Source organism: Lissotriton helveticus, chromosome 2_1, assembly GCF_964261635.1.
Source record: "Lissotriton helveticus chromosome 2_1, aLisHel1.1, whole genome shotgun sequence".
In the NCBI taxonomy this organism is placed as follows: domain Eukaryota; kingdom Metazoa; phylum Chordata; class Amphibia; order Caudata; family Salamandridae; genus Lissotriton; species Lissotriton helveticus.
This window is the reverse complement of record NC_136059.1, coordinates 279799131-279824889: the sequence shown is the minus strand read 5'-3', so window position 1 is coordinate 279824889 and position 25759 is coordinate 279799131. Positions and strand designations below refer to the sequence as shown.

The following is a 25759-nucleotide window of genomic DNA, read 5'->3' as shown; positions in this document are numbered from 1 at the left end:
TCAAAGCTTATTACTATATTTAATATTTCCCCTCTCAGAGTGCCCCACCCCTTTCCCTCTCTGTTTTCTACATGCTCTCAAATACCTTTCCTCTGCTGCCCCCATGCTAATAAGACACTCAGACATTCTTATCTCTCCCCTTTCTCACATTTAAGGTTAACCGTCCAATGAGCTGCACAGGTGCTGGATCCTGGGACAATATGCAAAAGAAACAATTGAGGTACGCAATGCTGGACAATGCAAACATTCACCCCCAGTCACAAGGATCTGTAAAAACCTGAGGCGGGTCGGGGGCAATCGATATTTGCCCGGCGGTATTGCCTCTGTGACCCTCTAGTTATTTAATCAATGAAGAGGCAGGCGCTGGAGACTGGAAAGCAGGAAACAAGGTTTTTTTATTCTCTCCGGAGGAGAACACAACGAAACGGACAGAAGGTATCGTTCTGAGGTGCTCTAACTGCATCCCTGAGGCCTGGCCTCTTATACACAAGTTTATCTTTTTATTGCATGTAACATATTCTCGTCGACACTTTGATGTACAGAAAGACATCCTCAGATCCCCCTTTGGGCCCGTTCCCACACACATTTACGGTTGAAGTCCCCACCCTAGTCACAACAGGTGATGAGTATCACGCAGCTGGATATTCCGCCGATTCACGGAATGTGGGGGGTTTGATCGGATCTCATGGAGTGGGGGCTTTGATCAACCCGGGGATCCTTTGATGGGGGAAGCTTTCTATTGTACGGGGAGGGGCAAGGAACAGTATCGGCAGAGCTGGGTGTCGGCCTGGGAACGAGGAAGACAAACGGGCACACGGGGAAAAGGGGGTTTGCATCAAAGGGCCGGGGATCATAAATGGGAAGCAGGGAGGTGTCGCGCTGGGAACAGGATGAGGGCCTGGGGCAGAGCAGCGCCGAAGAGGGGTTTATGACTCAAGGCAGGTGCAAGCAGGGGGTGGTCAGCGTGCAGGCTTAGTGAAGGCGAAGGGCTATGTCAGGGGCCAGCAGCATGCAAAAGGGTTCGCTCTGATCGGGGCATCTTAAAAAAATGGCGGGCGCGCACGACAAAAGTGTGGCATCAGGGGAAGAGGCAAGATGGCGCAGATAATGTTCACCAAAACGTACTAATTTTCAACAGTCCTCCCTTTAACATATTCAAGACATCTTGCTGGTTCATTTTCTACTCGGTTCTATTGTGGTGGGCATGAGAGAGAAAACGGTAGGAACCCTAGAGGAAAAGAGTTGTAAACAATACATTTTAACATTTCTAGTTTTTAGGAGGTGGGCCTATTTGATAAACTTTGATCAATTTGTTTAGCAGGAAAGTCATAGGAATGCAATACAAAAACGATTCTGTAGCGAGAGCAGCAAGCATATTTCATACTGGCAGGTTATTACATATATATCAGGTTCGGATTGGAGCATGATCAATATAATGGCGGCTGGGAGAGAAATGAGGTCTAGCAGAAACGGCGATTGGGGATGTCAAATGTTCGAAGTTTAACAAGTTCTCATCATTCTTTGTTGCCTTTCGTTGGCGCTGTTGAGCACCGGCGGTGGAGCTACAAGTCCAGCTCTGTTCTAAGTTCTGCGTTGCAGGGCACGACCCTTTCCTCGCGTTACTGGTCGGAAAGGTCCTTTTCGCCCTGTGTCCTTTGAGGTGTTTGTCAGAAAGTTCAGATGGAAGAAGAGCGTACAAAACAGTCCATAGGGTAGGTCAGAGGAAGAGGGGGATGGAGCAAGGCCAAATTAGGAACAAACTAGGGGAACGAGAGACTTCAAATAGGCGGGCGTGTGACCGAATTCAGAGAGCGGGGACTTGTCGACAGACACTGGACATCGAGCAGGGGCATCAGGTCGACCCTTTCTTCTCATGTTGTCGAAAACAGTGCCTCGTCCTGCAGCTCTTTTCTGTCGTGGTCTCGCCTTGGCTAATGTCGCAGGTGTTCCTTAGTCTGTAGTCAGGCCTCGTACTCCCACATCCGGTCCTTCTCTCCTCCAACAGCAGTACCCTTAAACAAGTTTGAAAAGACAGTCTTTAGAGAATTTGCAGATGAAGATAATCAAAAAGTCTATTTCTCTCCCAGCTCCAGGCAAAGAATGAAAAAATGCCCGTTATTTTAGTGTTCACAACTGGCATATGAATGACCGGTGACGGGCCTGTTGGATTTACTATGACTTTCCTTTACAATTATTTATTACATTCACGATAGTTCATCTGATGGTGACCCACCTTCGTAAGACGAACCTGGCAAAGATATGCTGTTCTCTAGAGTTTTACATTTACAAAGGGTACTGTGAGTCGTCAACATGGTACTACACAGGTATTTTGCTGAGAGACGAACATGGCTAAACATTTCCTTTCTATCGATGCATCCTGCCCTTTAACTACTACGGGGTTCATTTCGATGATTTCTTTACCTTGGACTAGTCTGTTAACCTTGTAAAACGTCATTCTGGATCCTACGTAACCTTTTACAGCCCGATTACTTAATTAGGAAGGACAGGGGTTTTATGGGGAACAACCAGGGACATAGGAAACTTGTGGTAAGGGCATAAATCGACCCATCTCTCACAACCGGAAATGAGGGGTAGTTTCATAATTCCAGTTTTTGGGCGGCTGATACAGGGGGGGGGTAACAGGGGTGATCATTTTTCTGGTTTGGGTATTGCGACAATTCGGGGAGGGGAGGGTCGCGTATTCTGAGGTCCTTGTTTTATACCATAGGAGCCGTCGACAAGTAGTTCCCTTATTTCGGGCCAGATTAGGGAACCTCTGTCGTCTTACCTGTCCTTTCCCTTACGGCCCAACCTCGGTTCATTGACTTCTAGCGGAAAAGGAGAGGTAATGACGCGGCCTCAGGGTGATTGTATTAAAGACACGTTTTTGTGCAAATACTGACGGTATTTGAAGCCAATTAGGAGGTGTGCTAGGGGTGGCAATCTGCCAATTTCGGGGCTAATCACTCGGAAGAGTGGGAGTGCAAAAATAGAGAGAGAGAGAGAGAGAGAGAGAGAGAGAGAGAGAGAGAGAGAGAGAGAGAGAGAGAGAGAGAGAGAGAGAGAGAGAGAGAGAGAGAGAGAGAGAGAGAGAGAGAGAGAGAGAGAGAGAGAGAGAGAGAGAGAGAGAGAGAGAGAGAGAGAGAGAGCGCGCAACGGCAGGCTAAATAGTACACGTGCAACAGAGAGGGTGGCAGTGTATTCAAGAAAGGCTATTTAGTGCATTACACAGTAAAGGGCATTCACGGGTCTGCGTTAGAATCTTGTAATCATGCAGTTTGAGCATTAGACAGGGTAGAGGGGACGTGCCTTGAGAAAAAGGAAAGAAGAAAGGAGGTACCATTTTGTCGCACTTTCTCGCATTCTCGGTCCTTCGACCAGTTAGGCCGACGCCTCAGTCACACATACACACATTCCCTCATAGTTTCGCATCATACGTGACATGGGTTCATTCGTCCGGTCTGGTTTAAGGGTGATCACTTTTTATCAGGTTGTGCTAATTTTTCGGATTTGTTCAATACGTGAGTAGTTTGCAGGCGTGCTTAGACACCACCTTGCGGCGCTAGTCCGCTTCGTGTATTAGACATGGCAAGGCTTCAGATCTTCGCCACACCTTGGCTGTAATCTCTGATGTAACCTGCAGAGGGAGGAAAAAGGGGTGGGGGAGACAGCATTCGCGCATATTCAAACACATGGATTCATAAGACCTTTACTTACCTCTTACTCGTCTTTCCTCCTCGGGGCAGGGTCCCCGGGGATATGATTTCTGGAGTCGGGGGGGGGTAGTGTGTCCATATAGGTCGTGTGCGGGGAAACGTAAAAAGGGAACCAGAGGTGCTTAGTGCGAGGTATCTAGTCAAAGGATGTATCTCACTATCGGGATCCTTAAACCTCTTTCAACGCTGTGGCGTTCTAAGGTTCTTTGGTTCTTGGGTCAGCTCCGTTCCCTGATACTTTGGAACGTTGTACTTTATCACATTTACATTATTTCATTTCACCCTCCTTTTACATTCCCTCATTTACACCGTTCGTTTTACCCATCCTTGGAAGTCGAAGTCTTCCTCTACGCGAGAGGTCATGAGTCAGTCGCGTACTTTGAAGGCGGAGTGTCGTGTTGTCGATCCGATCCGTCCTCCAGGGCTGGGCAACCATCTTCTTTTAACCTTAAAGAGAGAGCAGAGTAGGGTGCACAGAAAAGAACTTTCCCACCGACCCCACATTTTTAAAATAAAGCATGCAATACCCGTCCATAGTTTCAAAAACTTTATTTTGCAAAATCATTTCAGCATGAGGATTATGAGGGTGCGGTCGTATTTGGCCGGTCGTGGCAATGGCTAAAGTGCGTACAGTGGGGGGTGTCGTCTGCAGCAATAAAAACATCGGAAAGTTTTACTCATTCCTTTGTAAGAGACTAAAACGTCTATTAATTGGCTGGGGGTTCGGGGGCATTTATTTTCATAATTTAGAAGCATAATCATAATAGTGGTAATCAGATTTCCTATATGCATACCGTACGTGAGCGTCGTAAATGAGGTTTACATCAGTTATAAAAATATAATACATTGTACATTTGTAATCAACATTTGTAACGGGGATCCTTTCATACTGTTCGTCGAGTGAGTTCTCCTTGTCTTTTCTAACCAAGTGTACAAAGGATCATATAAAATCTCAGAACATCAAGTTTATATTAGTGCGAAGGAACACCACGAGGTGTTCGTAAGTTCCGATTGATACCAGCGCCATTTTGGGCGGGGCCGGTTCAGTCCGGAAGCAGCATCAGGGGGAAATGTTTCCCATTACTGGCAGTTTGGACCAGAGTCCTTTTCGGCAGTTCTAGAATTCATGCTAACAGAAGGAGTGGCAATGTCATGTTTGTTTCGTTGGCGCTCAAGGCAGCCGTCCCTTACCGGAAACCTGCAAAGGCCGAAGGTTCCGCCGGGGACCTTTGTAGGATCTTCAAGGCTGCGGAGACGCTGTCGGAGATGGGGGCTCGTGCTCCAGGGGGCAAATGTTCGAGTTATATTGCTGGTCAAAGTTACTCTAGTGGCCGGGGCCCGCCTTCCAGCGGACCCAGACGCCATTTTGAGGCCCTACAGGGGCCACTCTCGTCGAGTTTGCAAGAGTGGGAGAGATCCTTCGGAGTGAAAGGAAGAGGGCTCTGTTTTGTGAAAGCGGGACGTTCGGCTGGGGTGCAGCTGTGATGCCCCCACCTGGGGGGGCGAGGGAGACTCGTCCGCATCGTCTCCTTCTCCCGGTGCACTCCATGCCGCTCCTTTTCATCGCCCCGCAGGAAGGTCTCTCCACATCCGGTGTTCCCCAAGTCCTGTGCTCGGTGCTGTGGGAGTATGGCCACCTGTGGCGCGCATTCGGCGCGGCACGAGTATCAGTGCAGTCATTGCAGGTTCGGTGTTCCGAGAATATGGCCACCATTGTACGTTCGGTGCTGCGCAAGTACTGGGGTGCCACCATGGTGTGTTCGGTGCTGTGGAAGTATTGGCACCATCGCCTGACTGGGGGTGTTCGGCGTCGGGCCGGGGGCTGGGAAACCTCCTATCGGTGGAGGTGGGAGAGGCTCGTCCGCGTCGCCTCTCCCTCCCAGCCCAACTTGGACAAATTGTTGTGGAGGTACGTGCAGGACATCCCGCCGTCCAGAGCTGCTGCGGCTGTTACGGAAGAGAAAAGGAAAAAAGGTGCCTCGTTCTCCTCTGGACATGTGGCGGGACTACTTAAGTCTATCCAGGCCCGTTGCGGCTGGCTGAAGAGACATGTGGCGGGACTACCTACAACTGCCCCGGCTGCTGGCTCCTGCCTCTCCTCCGGCTCCCCCATACGTTAAGATTTCCTGACCAAGAGTTGGCGGCCGGGCCCGCCTTATATGGGTTGCCGTTGGTTGGGCGTAGCCGTAACCCTGCCCTACTTTGGAAGGTTCCAGAATGGGGGGGGGGATGTTCTGTTTGACTTTCATTTTCTACAGTTTACCGTTATTATTCCTTGTTTGTTGTGTTAAATTAAAAGTTCAAGTTCATTAATGGTCTACGGATTTTGTTTTACCATTTCTTTCTTTTCAGGTTGTTTTTATGCTAAGTTTCTGCTAACAGAGGTTGAGTAACACGGAAACACGTGTAGAGGGATGACGCAGATTTGTACATTACATACACACAAACTCAGACGGGGGGACAGTACAAGTACGACATACAAAGACCCAAGACGAATATAAAACAGTTATTGGTCATAATTATCTCTTTCCGTCAGTGAATTTGAAACAAGGCTGGGTTCCCGTCTTGACGTTGCCCGACCTAGGAAAACTTGAGCATGCCGCTGAAATTGTCCTGGCGAAATCTGTGCCATCGGGCATAATCAAACGTGGTGGTTCTGTCTGGTCTGTCTATGTAAGTCGGGTTCTTCTTTGTCTCGTGCTTTTTCTTGTACTGCCGGTCTGTCGTTCCTGTCGGTCCTTTGCCTTTACTCACGCTCAGTAGAGTCGGGCATTGGGCTTTCCAGTGTCCGACATACCTACAAAAAGCGCATTGGGCTGGCCCTAAGTCTGGTCGTCTTTTGCATAGTGTCGGGGGATAAGTTGTGGGTAGCGATGTCCTGGGGTTGTCCTGTCGGTATATTTCTCTACTTGGTTTGTCCTCGTCTTTTCTCTGTCGTTGCATAGCCTCTCTGCGCCACATACCCAGACTGTCGAGCATAATTGGCGTTGTCTTATTATTTCGAAGGGCTATTTCTAACGTTTCTATTTTATCAAGGTCAAAGGATCCTGTCAGTGGCCACTGTTTGTCTTGACTATCTTCGGTATACCTGTGCCACAATTTATTATAGGCTATGGTGACTAATCCATAGTTTATGAACATGTCCTTATTAGGGGTGCCTTCTAGTGGAGCTATATGGTCCACCTCTAATACTCGGTCCGGGCTAAACAGGCTATTAATCAGTGGGGAGAAGACAGACATGACGGCTCGTAACGAGGGACTAAAAAGTCAGCACTGCCTATCTTATCACTAGGTGCAAAGACCGGACAGAATATTTCTATTCAACGTTGTTTGCAGGCAGTGAATACCTCATGGATCAAAAATAATAAAAAAAGACCAATAAATAACAATGGGGAGAATGAGTAGGTCCGCAAAGATCTGCGTTACCTACCCTTTTCACTATCTGCAAAAAGGGTGGTCTCTTCCCTGTTTGCAGACAGGGAATCTCCAGGAAACAATAGTTTTGCGAACAACAGTTCAGTTTCAAGTAATTATTGAGTGGGGGAGAAAAAATAAGCACGGCTGCTGCCCTACCTATCCTCCACTGCTTGCAAAGAGAGAGCCCGTTGTTTCTCCGTTTGTAGACAGTGAATCTCCAAATAAAATAAAAAGAGCAATACTAGTATTTTTAAACAATCAAGCAATCAAGCAATAATTTCGCACTTGTCGTGATTACACGACCTTACCCGGACCATGTGGACAGTTTCTTGTCTTCCAAATCCAGCGCCCGATCGTCCTCTTTTTCTCGTATTTCTCACGGCACTCCTGATGGTCCCCAGTCAGGACCGTAGATCACTCGAGAGAGGTCTGTTCGGAACTAGTGAAGTTCGGATGATCGGCTGCCAGACGAGGGTCTATTGGGCAAGAGCTCTCCCGATCGTTGCAGTCGTTCACTCTGTCGTCGGGACCTCTCCCACTGGATCCACGAGTCGCTGATGGGCCCCACGCTTGGGACGCCAATTGTAAAAACCTGAGGCGGGTCGGGGACAATCGATATTTGCCCGGCGGTATTGCCTCTGTGACCCTCTAGTTATTTAATCAATGAAGAGGCAGGCGCTGGAGACTGGAAAGCAGGAAACAAGGTTTTTTTATTCTCTCCGGAGGAGAACACAACGAAACGGACAGAAGGTATCGTTCTGAGGTGCTCTAACTGCATCCCTGAGGCCTGGCCTCTTATACACAAGTTTATCTTTTTATTGCATGTAACATATTCTCGTCGACACTTTGATGTACAGAAAGACATCCTCAGATCCCCCTTTGGGCCCGTTCCCACACACATTTACGGTTGAAGTCCCCACCCTAGTCACAACAGGTGATGAGTATCACGCAGCTGGATATTCCGCCGATTCACGGAATGTGGGGGGTTTGATCGGATCTCATGGAGTGGGGGCTTTGATCAACCCGGGGATCCTTTGATGGGGGAAGCTTTCTATTGTACGGGGAGGGGCAAGGAACAGTATCGGCAGAGCTGGGTGTCGGCCTGGGAACGAGGAAGACAAACGGGCACACGGGGAAAAGGGGGTTTGCATCAAAGGGCCGGGGATCATAAATGGGAAGCAGGGAGGTGTCGCGCTGGGAACAGGATGAGGGCCTGGGGCAGAGCAGCGCCGAAGAGGGGTTTATGACTCAAGGCAGGTGCAAGCAGGGGGTGGTCAGCGTGCAGGCTTAGTGAAGGCGAAGGGCTATGTCAGGGGCCAGCAGCATGCAAAAGGGTTCGCTCTGATCGGGGCATCTTAAAAAAATGGCGGGCGCGCACGACAAAAGTGTGGCATCAGGGGAAGAGGCAAGATGGCGCAGATAATGTTCACCAAAACGTACTAATTTTCAACAGATCTGGGTTTAATCTATCATTATTTTGCTCACCACACCACCCCAGTTTGGACCCAACCATATGCAAATCAGTCTTGACCCTGTTCCTTGTGGGAACAGTCCAGCCCGAACTGCCAAGCCAGGTCCTCCCTAGACCGGAAACAAGCATCCTGGGATCGGTTTCAGGACTTCACCCTTCATCAGCCAGGCTAGTTTGAATCCAGTGGTGTAGTGAGCACAGGACCCACTTCTGGGCAAACCCTTCCCACTTAGGGTGATATATGTAAAAGAAACAATTGACGGACGGAATGCTGGACAATGCAAACTTTCACCCCAGTCACAAGGACAAAAGCAAAAGCGTTGCTCGGTCACTCTCCCATCTTTGCCACTGAACTCAGATGCCTCAGCTTGTATTGTATCACACTAAAGATGACATAACTGTGGTAGTGTCTAAACAATAAAAGATAACCCAATATCAAAAGGAATCTTTCTAAGCAAATATACATAAAATACTGACCAAGCAAAAATAAATTACTTTGTGTTGGTAGTATGCAATCAGTGTGAATGTTTGTAACAAGTATTACTATCAGGGCTGTCTTAACTGCAATATAGCCCCGCCGGGCAAAGCAGTGCAGTGGGCCCTGCCTACTGAACCACACACAGGAATAAAAATGTAAATTGTTGATAAAATTAATTTATATTTTTTTGCTTCCTCCAACAAAATCAGTGTTTTGACATTAAAAAACACCATGCTGTACAGCAAAGATTAATCAATACAAACGTTTGGACAATATAGTATGAGCCTTGAACTTGAAAAACAAAAAATTACAACTTAAAAATGGTACTTAGTTGGTAAATCATACTGACAGAGAAAGCACAGGCACACAGTGTGAAATTACTGTGAATTATTTATTATTGATCAAGTATTCAACACAATCATTTGCGAACTTTCTTTGCAGAGAATTTCTTTATAATTGGCTTGCATGAGTGAAAGTCAGTTCAAACGCTGCCGCCCCGTTGAGCTGCAAAGCTGTTTTTTTTTTATAAGTTTCAGTCTTGAAAATAAACGTTCTCTTGCACAGTTGGTCACTATCATGCACATGAACACTCTGAGTGCAATTTCAACATTGGAAAACACAGATGTCAAGTTGTCCGAAATTATTTATCTGTACAAAGCAGGGAGAGTATCACAATTTTCATCAAGAATTATGTATTGCTTGAGATTCTCACATTCGTTTAAAAGGTCACCATAATCAAGGTCTTTGTGATATACATTAGCCAGCTGTTTACACTTTTTGTTTTGCTCATCAGATTCTATTTTTGCATCATCAGGATACTTTATTCGGTTCCAAACCATTAATGGAACAAAAATGTCCATTTAATACATATAACATATTATGCTTAATTCAATAACTTGGTATATAAATATAATGTCACGAAGAAAACAATAAAATGCAATCATGAAACTTGGCCCCAGCAACCACACACAATCTGACTCTATTGTTTTCAAATCACTGAAGGAGGAAAAAAGTTTTGCAATCAATGAATAAGCATCTACACGTTTTGTCAGTTCAGGAAATAAAGAGTCCATGACAGGAAGGAATGTTTCCACCTTACACTTTTCACTTTTACTGAGAAGTACCTCTTCTTCTGATCCATCATATCTAGTAAGATATGTTATTGTTAGATTATATTTATAGAGCGCCAATCACCAAAGATCTCTAGGCACTACACTTTACTTTGGTTACCTTTTTTTCACACCTCAATAATCTGAAACTGAACACCTACTTCTGGCTTTCAAAACCTATAGGAGGAGGTTGGTTAGTAGTTGTCTTGGTACTGTCATTGGCAGCTCTGGCAAAAATATTGGATGGTGTAAGCTGCAGTGGCTTCCTAACGTGAGCCCTGGCACTTATTTTTTTTTAAAATACATATTAAGCACTGCAACTTATCAGTGGTCTGTGCAGGTAAGCACGGTTGGGTGTGGCGGGCGTTTTTTCGACAGATGACGGATGTATTTATTTTTCCCTATTCTGCCATCTGTCGACTTTCCCACCCCAACACCCCATCGCCCCACCGCGCCACCACGCTCACCTGCATGGAAACGCTGCTACTGCAACTTGTGGCAAACACTGACCACCATAATTGTCTAAGTGCATTAGTAAAGGACATTGCTTTGAGATATGTGTTTTTATATAAAATCAACAATAGCAGTGTGTGCGCATAAACATGCATTAGAGGTCAAATGGGATGCTTACCACATGAAGGCTCCCTGCAAGCATTGCTTGTGCAAGAGCTTGTCAGCATGGAATCCTCCATTCAAACAAAAACAATCAATTATAATTGAACTATGTACGTGTTGTTCAGAAACAAACACTGAATTTTAAGTACAGATGACTGTGAAACAGATCACTAACCTCCTTCCCTTGCATCCACAGGCTGAACTGTGGTGACACCATGCCACCACAACAGATGGGCAACAACATTCTAAGAGCGGAAGATATGAGAACAGTTCAGCAGAATTAGGCAGTCTGGAGCATATGTTGAAAAGTTTTAGAATTCAAATTAAATTTGTCACACTCCTTTATAAGCGATTCTGTAAATAAATTTAAAAATAGCCAAATTGATGTTCTTACGGTGATGAAGAGTGGTAAATGAGTTGCTTAGACCTGGAGTGATGCAAGGACACATATTTCTTTGCCGAGTTAAAATAAATTGCTACCATAGAAACAATATTTTTCTGAAGGCAGTGTTTATTTGCAATTGGTGTCATGTTTGATGCCTCCTGCAAGGTACTAATATTACTGGTTATTAAACGTCAAGCGACCTCAAATGTATAATTGTAAGCAATATGATCACACTGCACCAAACATCTGTTTTATTTAATGAAAGGCTACTCCCTGCCGTGTATGCAGAGCTTTCTTTTCTCTGCTGCCACTACAGTAGATGCCTACTAGCAGTACAACCAAAGTAACATTTGTCTTAAAAAAAAGATTTAGAAATGAATGTATCTAAGAGATAGCAACTTGTGTAAAAAGCACTGGAAGAGGGTTTAGGCATTTGAGTTGCATTCAAGAGCACGATTGCAGTTGTTACATGCTACACAGAGTTGTACCAGAATGAGTTTTTTATTGCTTTACTCTGTTACAATGCTGATAAATTGGGTTGTAAAAAACGCCACATGTTGTCAAAGTCCTTGGTATCACTAGTTCTGTTAAATTACGTCAGAGGTGTGATCCTAAATTGGATAACAAGAGATTTTACTAAATCCTTCTCTTAGCCATTGTTAGACGACATCTTTGTCGTTTTCCCCCCAAACTTTTTGCCTTCACTCCTCCTGTTTTGCTGAAATCGTTTTTGTTGGCATTAGGACACTGTGCACTTTACCCCTGCTAATCAGTGGTAAAGTGTCTTGCACTTTCTCTTCTAAACATGGTAAAATTAGCTTCGACCCAATCGGCACATTCAATTTATTTATATATCTCTAGTAAAGTGCTGCTACACGTACCCAGCAAAACACACAAGATGATGGACGGAATGTTGCACAATGGCAAAACATTCACCCGCAGTCACAGATCTGGGTTTAATCCATCGTTATTTTGCTCACCAAGCCACCTCAGTTCCGACATGGCCATATGCTAATCAGTCTTGACCCTGTGCCTCAAGGGAACAGTCCAGCCCAAACTGCCAAGCCATGTCTTCCCTGGACCGGAATCAAGCATCCTAGGACCGGTTTCTGGCTATCAGCCGTCTTCAGCCAGGATAGCTTGACTTCAGTGGCTTAGTGAGCACGGGACCCACGCCTGGGCATACCCTTCCCACATAGGGTGAACAGCAAAACACACAAGATGATGGAAGGAATGTTGCACAATGGCAAAACATTCACCCCCAGTCACAGATCTTGGTTTAATCCATCGTTATTTTGCTCACCAAGCCACCCCAGTTCAGACATGGCCATATGCAAATCAGTCTTGACCCTGTGCCTCATGGGAACAGTCCAGCCCGAACTGCCAAGCCATGTCTTCCCTGGACCGGAATCAAGCATCCTAGGACCGGTTTCTGGCTATCAGCCGTCTTCAGCCAGGATAGCTTGACTCCAGTGGCTTAGTGAGCACGGGACCCGCATCTGGGCATACCCTTCCCACATAGGGTGAACAGCAAAACACACAAGATGATGGACGGAATGTTGCACAATGGCAAAACATTCACCCCCAGTCACAGATCTGGGCTTAATCCATCGTTATTTTGCTCACCAAGCCACCCCAGTTCAGACATGGCCATATGTAAATCAGTCTTGACCCTGTGCCTCATGGGAACAGTACAGCCCGAACTGCCAAGCCTGGGCCTGTAAATTAAATGATACTAGTGGGTCGGCAGAACATACCGTGCCACCCACTTAAGTAGCCTTTTTAAACATGTCACACGTCATCCTTTGCAGCCTGTGTGCAGTTGTAAACTGAAATTCTGACCTGGCAAAATAATCATTTTGCTAGGCATAAACCTTCTTTTTTAATACGTATGTCACTCCTAGGGTAGGCCCTAAACAGCTCATGTGGCAGACTGCAGTGTATTTAAAAAATGGTACATGCACTTTTAAGTTTTACATGTCCTGGTAGTGAAAAACATTTTAAAAAATGTGACTACGGCAAGGCCTACCTCTCCCATAGGGAGAACATTGGGTTACCCTATTATATTTAATAATTGCCAACTTTTGATTGGGATCAGGTAGAAGTGTCATGTTTACCCTTAAATGAATTGTAATTTAAATCTCTCTTTAATGGTAAAGTCAGATTTTAAGTCACAATCCTGAAAATTTCACTTTTAGAAAGTTGACAGTTTCTTGCCTTAAATTGTTTGTGCCTGTAGTTTGTATCCTGGGCCACATGATTATGTGTAGTTGGCAGTTGGCCTTAGTGTATTCCTCCCAGATAGTATCAAAAAGGGGAGTTGGGTGTTGGCAGGTTGGGCATCATGACCTGATGGGTGGAGCAAAGCTATCACTAACCACACTTGCACTTTATAGAAGCTGCCTCAGGACACGCACAAATAGCTTCACCCTAGCCATTTGTGACTCCAGACATCCTGGGACCAGGGCAGGGAAAGGAAGGAAATTCCAGAATCAGATGTGAGGGAAAGTCTAGAAGTTTCTCATAATACAAAGCTGGCAACAGCTAAAAATATTGGACCCTCAGACCAACTCCTCACTACACTCATGGACCCGGTGATACTACATAAGAAGGACTGCAATGCTGTCAGTGGACTGCCCTGATACCTGAGACTTGCACTGCTGTCTGAGGAGAAATACTGGACCTGCTCCCTTCATCCAAGACTACATGAAAGGACTCCAAGGGTCAGCTCATGCTAAGACCTCTCCGCCAATGTTGACTGCCAATGCAAAGCTCCGGTGAACCCAACTGTTTGCGCTACAGTGACGACCTGCAATTCCAAATCTGCACTCTACGCTACTGCATCGATAGTCCGTGGTCACCGCCAATGTGGAGCTTCAGCAATAACCATCCACAACACCAAACAGGATCTTTGCGCTATAGTGATGACTATTCGCAAAGCCTGTGCTACACTTCGCACTATAGCAATGACCACCCCAACGACCTTGTTGCTCCTCGTGGTCTGCTCCACCGCGAACTCAAGTCTTAGTTTCCGGACTTTGAGAAGGTAACTTTTTCATCTGGACTAACCTGGCCCATGTATCTGGCCCACCCTCCATCGTTTTTGGCCTGAACTTGTGACTTTTCCCCCAGTCTAGCACAACCAGATAACCACAAATTGCGCTCTGTGCTTTTAGACTATACTTACCTTAAATCTTTAAAATTGCATATCTCTGGTTGTACTGATTGGATTTTTAACTATTGGTGTCAAATAATTTATTCAATTTTTTTAACTTGATATGGTTTTTTTTCTTGTGTTGTCTTTTCACTTTGTTACTGTTTGTGTGCTGCATAAATACTTTGCACATTGCCTCTAAGTTGAGCCTGACAGCTTTTGTGCCAAGCTACCAGAGAGTTAGGCACAGGTTAATTTGGTGACTTTTTTGGTTTACTCTGACAAGGATTATGGCTGTTGCTTGAGAGAGGCTCATACCCCCTCAACCAGCAACCCAATTTCTCACAGCCTTACTGACCACACATCTCCATTATCCCTGTCCAAATCCTTTCCCTTCAACTACTTATTAGCTCTGTCTGCCCTTCCTATCTCTCGCACTCCCTCACTCCCCTGCCCCGTCCCTATTTACTCTTCAATGTTGCATCTGGACCTTCCACATGAACCTTGCCAATCTATTGTCCACCACTCCTCCTCATCTAACATCCTTATCTCTCTTTCATAAGGTTCACATCCCACTTGTCCCCAAGACAGCTGCCAGCCTCACAAACACATAATCTACAGCTCATCTGTCACTAAGAGAGAGACTCACCATGTGCAGTGTCTGCTTCAGGCACTGAAATGGAAAGATGGAAGTGCAGGTACCCTCCATCCAAGAGTACCTGTTTGCTACAAAGAAGTGACTCTGTCATTACAAGAATTACACCTCTGCTGAGAAGTGAGAGTACTGTCCCTTCCAAATTAAAGAAGTGAAGGAACTTGCAAATAACAGAACCTACTGTTTAAAAGCACATGCCTCTTTTATAATTGTCAATCTGCCTTTACCATGAAAACTGTTTATACCTTAACCTCTGCTCACCAGCACCTAATCTGGTTTTGTGACTGTTTTACCTGCCTGGCCAGGATGTTTTTCAAAAATATTCATACATAATACATGGTAGGATTCTGCAATCCCTGTGTAAAACCCTGCCTCTAATTTCTTTATATTCGGTGACTTGTGTTGCACCAAGTCGCCTATTATATAGAAATGGCATCAGCAGCCAACTGAGTACTGAGGTCAAAATGCCTGCTGCCAGAGCCAATAGTCAAGGGGAAAGGGATATCAGGTCATGGAGCATAATTGAAGCAGCTGTTTCAAGAACGAAAACAAAATTCTACTTCTCTTTCTTCTGCTCTGTTTTTCTAGCTGAACAGTGACAAGCAGAAAGTAGATATTTATGGATAAATGTTTATTTTTTACACTCCTTAGGTAATTGTTTTTTTAAACTGACAAATATCTAACAGAGTTTTTGAGGTGTTTAATTTTGCACTGGAGATTCTATTTTTATTCTGCATGTTTGCAAACATGCTCTCTCTTTTATATGAAAAAGCTACTGTTGGAAAGTGGGTTATTGGTAGGGGCAAATGTAGGTCTACCACTGGCAATAAGGCCACTAACACATGATAGGACTCAGCATAGGTCTTAGAAAATGATTCCTGTGCTCAACCCTTGGTAACATGGCTGCGAGCAGACAGGCTTAACTTCAAAGACAGGTATGTAAAGCATTTAAAAACACCAATTCAGTCAATGATTAAGACACCACACATAATAAAAATCCAACACCGATCTATAAAAATAGTAAATATTTTTATCTTTAACCAGTTAGCCGCGGCCGTTTTTGTCGCTTGCGGCGGCGGTGTTAAAGAGTGGGCGGGGCTGCGTCGGCCGTTGGGCGTTCGCAGCACCAGCGAGGTAGTGCTCGTGATGTCCAACGGCCAACGGCAGCAGGGAAGGGGTTAACATTACACCAAAACAACAAAAACCCAATGTAGGGAACCGGAAATATGAATTTTCAAAGATTTAATAAAATATAGCACTTAGCTTAGAAGATTATAGCACCATATTGTGATACCTGCTCACGATAGACCGGGCCAAAGTCAAAGTTTCAGGCTGGGCACAATGGAGCCCTGAGCAGCTACAGCTCGAGGCAAGTCCCGGTCTCAGTTTCTACCTTCACTCTTAGAAACTTTTCAGGAGCTTTTCTCCTCGAGGCCCCCGAAAGTCCCAGCCAGTCCGGATTCGGTGAGGGTTCGCCGGATTGACTTGTGATGAGATCCCAGTCAACTTCCCTGGAGCGGACTTATAACATTTTTCAAGATCGCTTTAGCGGGCAAGCCCAGGAATCCAGGCCGGCACGTGATGGAACGCAGGTGGCTTGGCGTTCTCGGTTGCTCTCGGTCACCTTTTCAACGAGCGGACTTAGAAACTTTTCTGGGGCTTTTTCTCGCGGGGTCTCTCGATTCTCCTCATGAAGCCGCACCCGGTGAAGGTTCGCCGGCTTCAGATTTCTTCTAGTCCCGATCAATCTCTAGAAGTTGGAGCGAAGAAGCTTTTAGTGGGACGAACCTGGTTGGCTTGGCCGGCTTGCTGTTGAAGGCAAGCGGCCTGACTGGCCAGGTTGAGTCGGTCCCTCTATGGAGCTTTTTTCAAAGTTGCTCCAAAGTTCTCCAAACTTCTTGAACTTCTTACTGAAGTTCCTCAAGGAGTACCAAAGTGTCTCAAACTCACTCCAAGGGTCTGGAAGCTCCAAGATGGTCCTTGAAAGTTGAGGACTTCAGTACCCACAATCCACTGGTACAAAACTCTTACAAATCCACTGGTGGTTCTCAAAGGTGCGGATTTAGTTGGTGATGTTCCAGATGAGCTCTTTTAACCTGTAGCTTTCCACTCTTTAGTTCTTTTTCAGCAAAAAAAATCCACAGGGCTGTAGTTTCAGATGGTGCAGTTTTTAGAGGTCAGGCCTTAGAAATCTTTGCACAGCAACACTTCTCAGCTTGGCAATGTCTTGTTTCAGTAAGTTGCAAGCAGCAGATCTGGAGGGCTCTACCCCTCTCAGATACTTATTCCAAGTTCTCGGAGTCAAGCAGGCGGTCACTTCTGACCAATGGGAGAAGGGTAACTCCTCCAAGTTATGACCACATCCTGTAGAGTGTGGTAATATTTTGTACCAGAGTGTATCAAATCTTCCAAATCCATAATGGATGATTTTCCAGCAAAGAGGTAAGAGCTGGCTAAACACACCCCTAGGATGGCTTATTTACTTAGACTCTCCCCCCTGCATCTGCTCATACCTTCCTTAATCCTACCATCTGCCTAAGGTGGGAAGTTCAGAGTTGTAAATGACACTGTTCTCTGCTCTCCTCTTTGAAGAACATAGTTTAAAACAACTCCCCCTGGCCTGGCATTCCTATGGAACAGCACACTGCCCTGCCAGCAGAGCTGGTTAACCCCAGGGGCTCTTTATCACCTCCACAAGGCAGTCTGGCTAATCCACTTAACTCTGACCAATCAGGGTAGACCACTGTAGGGTTGAATTTGGACTTACAAACAAGAAAGTCTTATAACTTCTTGTATGTACAATTTAGGAGAAATTCAACAGTATGATATTGTTGGATTTATTAATACAATTCTGAGAAGTCTTTGAACAGCATTTCTAGCCCTCTCCTATCACGAGTTATTGATCAATAACTTCCTACCATGTTAACCTATGTAACAGGGGATTTGAAATGGGAAAATTACTTGGGCCATTTTTCCAGCACCAGGACTTACAAAAACATATTTTATAAGTACTTGTCTTATATTTACATGGACCCCACCCCATATGCAACTAGGGGAAACTTTAGGGGTTCTGAATCTGTAGAAATATTGCAGACCCTCCCTCCACCGTGCTCCTAGAATCAAAGTCGAATTTGAGCAGCACTTTACCATAATGTGTGGAGTGAAATGTCACTTAACCCAGGGCATATAAAACTAATTTTTATAAGGGTGTACCTCATACATATCTGACCCCCCACCCCTGGGACACCTAAGGGATACCCTGAGGGTTCCTAATATGCCAAAACATTGTAGACTATCCATTTTAAGTGCCCCAAACCCCAAAGTCGAGTTTGGACTTAATTTACTTTTTTAAAAGCTGTCCGGGACCCAGGGCGGCTTTTAAACTGACCTCAGGCTTCAGCAGTGCACACATGCAAGTGCAAAAAGAGCTGCTGGCCTCTAAACTGCCATGCCCTAGGGTAATATGGACTTCTAGGTAGTTTCAATCCCCCTGCCCTATTATATACTAGGGGCCTATAGGGAAGGTCATGCCAATCACAGGGGTATCCCACCATACCATTGTGTACCCTAGTGTATGTAGGTGTTTTAACTGTATTCTTATGGGTCTCTCTCAGCATAGCACTGGCCCTGGGCTTGGTCAGGCAGAGCCAGTTACCACCAGTATCAGTCAGCAAAATGTTGGGGGTGCCCAGGACACAGGAGAACTTCGCAACAGCTACGCACCAAGGATTTATAATAAGCAATAAAGTTCCTCCTGATGTACATGATAAGGATTTTGCAAGTCACCTAGGGGTTCCAATACCTCATAAAGGAGCTTAGTCTTCGACCTCTTACCTCCATATGGCCATAGAACTTCTCAGTGACCTGCAATACCCTTATAATGTACATCAAGGGTTCTTTATCCTATATATAATAAATTAAGTTAAATGAAAATGAAATTTGTAGAGCGCGAAACATTCACCCAAAGGTGTCAAGGCGCTAGCTCATCAGACAGAACCAACTGGACAATTCAAAGCCACATCATAGATTAAACAGCCAAGTCTTCAATGCCTTCCTTAAGGTCAACAGGTGTGTTTCCTCTTTCAGCCTCAGTGTAAGAGAGTCCCACAATCTGGTCGTACCAACCAGAAAGCTCCTTCAACCCCACGAGTCCCTTTTAAACGTGGGGACTACCAGATCATGGGCATGAGATGAACGAAGATGACGGACAGGGATGTAAGGCTGTAGATTCTGTTTGAAAAAGGCAGGCCCTATATCATGTTTGGTCTTAAAAGTTATGCATAGTGTCTTAAACTCGATCCGTCTCTTCATTGGCAACCAGTGTAATTCTTTGAGCACTGATGACACGGATTTACATCTTGGAATATTCAGCAAAAGACGTGCAGCAGAGTTTTGCACAATTTGCAGCTTTGACAGGCACTTCTTCCAAATGTTGATGAACAAGCCATTGCAGTAATCGGCTCTAGAAAGAACAAGAGCTGAGACCACTACCTTCGAAGATCAACCAGAATAAATGGGAGAATCCTTCTAAGTAGCTTTAATGTTTAAAAGGAGATGGATGTGACCTGGTTTACATGGCCTTCGATAGAAAGCATAGAGTCAAACGTGACTCCCAAGTTCTTTACCTTATTCTTAGGACTCGGTAACAGGCCCAACTCTGAAGGCTACAATGCGGGGGACCAGAAATTAGTGTGGCCACCAAACAGTAAGACCTCAGTTTTACTAGAGTTCAGTTTCAGACAGTTGCTGACCATCCATTCCCCGACGTGACGAAGACAGTTGTGGAACTGCGCAGCAGTGTCTGTCACTGAAACTACAATCTGGGCATCATTGGCTTAGGAAATAGCTGAGAAACTCAGAGACCTGATTAACCTAGCCAGCTGTGCAACATGTGGCACTTCGCATGGCAGTGTGAAGTTTGGCGACTTGAACTCATCAAGAGCCACAAATTGTTCCCGGCCAGACAGGAATGATTTAAGTAAAGCCTGTAATACCAATATCTCTCAGAACTTGCAATAGTTTTTGAATGTTCACTGTATCAAATGTGGCAGAAAGGTCAAGCAGCACAAGTGCTGCATTGCCTCCTGCATCAACTGTCCGCTTAATCAATTCTGATGCTGAGATCAGTGCCAGCTCCGTGTTGTGGTGCTTTCCAAACCCAAACTCAGCGGCATCCAGAAAAACATGCTTCTCCATGTAATCTGGTATAACACCATTCATGGCTTTTTCCACCATCTTTACAGGAAAAGGAGTCTGGAAACTGGGCAGTAGTTGTTAGGATGCGCCCCATCTAAATGGAGAACAGACGCCAATTTCCAATTGGTGGGGAATATACCAGAGGAGAACATTTGATTACAAATAAGAGACAAAAGCGAGGCGAATAATTCTGGTAGGAGTTGAAAGATTTTAGGGGGTATGGGTCCATTGGAGAACCATATTTAGTGGACAAAAGGAGGTTAATAATCTCCTCATTAGTCAATGACGGAAAAGAAGATAATTCAAGGGGGTCACTAATGTCTGGGGGGACTGGGGAGATTTCCCTGTCTACACTAAAAACACCTAGAGCCCCTGAAGAGGGCGATGTCTCTTGAAAGAGAGACCTAGAGAAACCACTATATACCGCATTCACTTTGTCTTGGAAAAATGTAGCCAATGAGTTACAAAAAGTCTGATTTGTAGGTGCGTCCACCACCTCAGAGCATTTAGCCAATTTTTTTTATCATGGAAAAAAGTTCCTTTGAGGAGTTTTTTGCAGTTAATAGAGCTGTGGTAAAATAACAGGTTTTCTCCTCATGCACAGATCTTTTATATTCAAGCAGAGCTTGTTTATAGATGATTCTATCCTTCGTATCGTAGGAAGATTTCCACTTCCTTTCCAGGCAGAGGCATTTTTGTTTTAGCAGTCTAAGATGTTCAGAGTACCAGGGTTCAGTGTGTCTTAACCTATGACTGGTGATGGTTTTAGCTGGTTAACACCTGATCAATTGACCTCCTAAGCCATTCCTCTAAGGCAAAGGCTGCTATATTCGGATCCTCTTTACAGTTTGGTGGATTCTGAGATAGGGAATTTTCAAAGGTATCAGACACTTTTCAGTTGCTTATTTTTCGATTTCTCTACCAGAGGATTTTGGAAAGGAAGAGAGAACATGACAGCTTTATAGTCTGACCAGACGAGCAGCGGCGATGGAAGGCATTGTAAGAGCTTATTGCTGGTGAACAATCCATCTAGCAGGTGTCCCCCAGAATGCGTCCTGCTGTAAGAGGCAGAGGCTGTTTGAGATGTCCATTAATTGTACAGCATCTCTGTCTAATGGATCCTCAAGGTGACACTCAACTGATCCTCTCACTCACCAAAGACCCAACCACCGCCAAAACCAACCTACAGGAAGGAATGAAAGAAGTAGCCGAGTGGATGAAACACAGCCGTCTGAAACTGAACTCGGACAAAACGGAAGTCCTCATCTTAGGTTCATCCCCTTCCGCCTGGGACGACTCTTGGTGGCCAACGGCCCTAGGAAAAGCCCCCATACCGACGGACCACGCACGGAACCTGGGCATCATCCTGGACTCCTCACTCTCGATGACCAGACAAGTCAACGCCGTCTCATCATCATGCTTCAACATCCTACGCATGCTCAAAAAAACATTTCGCTGGATCCCCACCGAAACAAGAAAAACGGTCACCCACGCACTAGTCACAAGCCGTCTGGACTACGGAAACACCCTTTACGCCGGTACCACCGCAAAACTGCAGAAAAAACTCCAACGCATCCAAAATGCTTCAGCCAGACTCATACTAGACATCCCCCGCACAGACCACATTTCCGTTCACCTGAAAGACCTTCACTGGCTCCCAGTCAACAAGAGAATAACGTTCCGTCTCCTCACCCACGCACACAAAGCCCTATACGAACTTGGACCTGATTGTCTCAACACGCGCCTTTCCTTTTACACCCCCACCCGCCAGCTGCGTTCGTCCAACCAAGCCCTCGCCGCTGTTCCGCGCACCCACAAAGCCACCATGGGGGGAAGATCCTTCTCCTACTTAGCGGCCAAAACCTGGAATTCCCTTCCCATCCACCTCCGCCTTACCCAAAACCACCTAGCCTTCAGAAAGCAGCTTAAAACCTGGATATTCGATAAGTAAACCCCCCCCCCCCCTTCCTCAAGCGCCTTGAGACCCTCTGGGTATGTAGTGCGCTATATAAATTCTGACTTGACTTGACTTGAAGGTGAAAGTTAAAATCACCCAGAAGTGTAAAGTCTGGTGACTGAGATATTACATCCATGGAGCTGCCGAAGGTATTCAGAAACTCTGCCTGGGGGCCAGGGGATCGGTAGCATAACATGCCATTAAACGTATAGTGGTTATCTATTAGAATTTTAAACAGTAAAGATTCCAGAATTGGCCCATTGTTTTGGGAGATAAAAGACCCTTTCCACATAGTTTGCCTACTCGGTCTTGTCTGGACAGTGTATACCCAGAGACATACTTAGAGACCTTTTCTTCATCCATTGGTCAGATAAATTGTTTTTCACATTTTTCCTACATGATCCACAGCATGGGGCAATGAATAAGTCCACTTGAAACATTTTCTCCCCGCACAGTGAGTGACAGCATTTTCCTTGTGTTCAAAGTACACATGCACCATAAAACTGCCTTCTTCAGTACCACAAGCTGGTGGGACAGTGTATCATTTTTTAAATAAAATATTTTTCACTTTTCCAAACTTTTATTTTACGTTTTTTCCTGTTTACCAGGGGCCACCAGCCCCTCCCAAACGGCTATCAGGTTGGATGTTGCCGCCTGCAGTGTGCCACATATCACTTGGGTACTGTTTTGTTGAATATCTCTGATTGCTTTTTTTTCTCAATCTTTAGTATTCATTTTCCAATTTTACTCTTCCAATATGGCATTGTGTTAAAAGCGATGCATTGCCTACCTTGGAATGGTAAACTAATAATGTTTGCACAAGAAAACAAACCTTGGCAAAAACGAATGGCTTTGACTCCTGATTCAAAGGCCAGACCTATTGCCTTTATCAATGCTTGCTTCTTACTGAGACTCCTTATAGCCCCATTCCAAGCCCACCATGGAGCTTTTTCTTCTTTAAGAATACTCTATCATTTGATTTGACCAGAAAAATAAAAAAAAGTGCCAATGTTTTCATCTACAAAAAACATATTGACTGCAGACATGTTCAGTTTCAGACATTATCCTTTTTTAAATATTGGTTTATTGAAGTTACACCCACTTGTTTACACTCAGCCAGGTTTTCCATTATTTACCACTAACTTGGTGATACCATTCTGTTGCTGAAAAATGCATTTCATTCATTGCTTCCTAACAGATCTTTTTCACTAAAAGTATGTTGAGGAGTAACTTTTTCTTAGACCTGTGAGCAAATAAATGATATAAATGCGTCCTTAGTTATCTGATCTCGTCCCACTCATGCCAAAGGTCCGTGACATTTTTATTACCTAGAGAGTGGTCAAAACACCTTCAAATTTCTTTCCTGGCTTCCTTACAAACACTACATTTGACCTTGTGAAATTAACAACTTGGTGTCAGAAAGCATAGTCTTGTACTCTGTATCCAATGGAAGGGACGTACTCCTCCGTCTCTCACAGACTCCACCAATGATTGCATAGAAAAAAATATGACAGCATCTAGTAGAAACGGGGACATGAAAATTGGACAAAAGTGAAACTACTTTAACTCATAACTTCTGCAAGGCACTGATGTCTGCAGGTCGAAGTGGGCGTTTAAAGGCAATAGGAAATAGCACACAGTAATTTGCCACAAAAGTCCTGCACCTAACTAATACAAGTGGAAGGATATACCTCAGGCGCGTCCCAATCAGGAAAGAACGGTGGGTCAGGGGAGGGGTGGGGGGAAGTCGACATATCACGATGAGGGAAACTTAAAGAAAAAAAACCAAAAACATGTTTTTCTCTTTTTAAAAAAGAAATTCCCTCGTCATCGTATGTCGACTTCCACCTACACCGCTCCATGCTGCTCTTGCCTGCATGGGCCATGCCTGAAATTGCAGGGGTCAGAGTTATTATACCCACTTCGCACGTAACAACATTGGGGAAAGTCAAATTTACTATTCAGATGAAAATTGATGAAAGTGTTAGACTTGAATGGATTGAGTTCATATTTCCCACTTCAAAGCTAACAACATTTTGGAAAGTGTTGTGCTTTTTCCACTCCAACCTAAGCAACAGTAGGGAAAGTGCTGAACTTTGGAGGGATACAAAAGGGGGTGGTGATGGACGGAGCATCTGAACCAATCAAACACTCACACCCAGTCAACAGATCTGGGTTTAATCCATCACCGTTCTTTAGCCCACTCTGCCACCCCAGTTCTGACATGGCCATATGCAAATCAGTCTGACCCTGTGCCTCATGGGAACAGTCCAGCCCGAACTGCCAAGCCATGCCTTCCCTGGACTGCAACCAAGCTTCCTAGGACCGGTTTCTGGCATTTCAGCCGTCTTCAGCCAGGCTTGCTTGAATCCAGTGGCAAAGTGAGCAAGGGACTCACGTCTGAGCATACCCTGCCAACTCTTGGCGAACAAAGCGGTACAAAAGGGGTGGTGATGGACGGAGCATCTGAACCAATCAAACACTCACACCCAGTCAACAGATCTGGGTTTAATCCATCACCGTTCTTTAGCCCACTCTGCCACCCCAGTTCAGACATGGTCATATGCAAATCAGTCTGACCCTGTGCCTCATGGGAACAGTCCAGCCCGAACTGCCAAGCCATGCCTTCCCTGGACCGGAAACAAGCTTCCTAGGACTGGTTTCTGGCATTTCAGCCATCTTCAGCCAGGCTTGCTTAAATCCAGTGGCAAAGTGAGCAAGGGACTCACGTCTGAGCATACCCTGCCAACTTATGGCGAACAAAGCGGTACAAAAGGGGGTGGTGATGAACGGAGCATCTGAACCAATCAAACACTCACACCCAGTCAACAGATCTGGGTTTAATCCATCACCGTTCTTTAGCCCACTCTGCCACCCCAGTTCGGACATGGCCATATGCAAATCAGTCGGACCCTGTGCCTCATGGTAACAGTCCAGCCCGAACTGCCAAGCAATGCCTTCCCAGGACCGGAGGGGTCAGATTTACTACTTCCATTCCAAGCTAAACAACATTATTGAAAAAGCAATATATACATAACTATACACTATACAATCATAACAATTACAATAATCATTAACTTAAAATGAGCATTATAAAAAGCAAACATGTTATGTTATTGGTTCTTCCTGAGTGCATGGCTACCCAGAAACGGGCTTCCCAGCTCTAACAAGAGTCGTGAGAGAACATACACTGCTTATGTGAATAGGTCGGTCTTTAGCTGTCTTCTGAAACTTAGCAAGTTACTGTTTCGCTCTTAGTTGAATGGGGAGGCAGTTCCAGAGCTTTTTTGTGGAATTGTATGTAGTACTCTAACTCCAATTCAATTAACATGTGAGAAAGTGCACATATCTGGGTGAGATGGGGGGCTAAAATGTCCTATTTCAACTCCAAGCTAAACAATATTGAAATAAGTGTTTGACTCTGAGATTTCAGATTTAAAATGTTCACTCCCATGTAATCAAAAATAGGGAACATGTTGTACTTTGAAGGGGTCAGATTTACTATTCCACTCCAACCTAAGCAACAGTAGGGAAGGTGTTGATCTTTGAACGGAGTCACATGTAGTAGCCCACTCCAATCTTAACAAAATTGGGGAAAGTGTTGGA

General features: G+C 45.1%; 1 protein-coding gene across 1 annotated transcript in view; it reads left to right on the top strand.

The window, feature by feature from the left end:
* MBD2 (methyl-CpG binding domain protein 2) overlaps positions 1 to 11123 on the top strand; it is a 525750-nt gene extending 514627 nt beyond the window's left edge. The window contains exon 8 of the mRNA XM_078674814.1: positions 11003 to 11123. The gene's annotated coding sequence lies outside the window, so the exon portion shown is untranslated. The remainder of the gene's footprint in view (positions 1 to 11002) is intronic.
* Positions 11124 to 25759: the final 14636 nt, after the last annotated feature.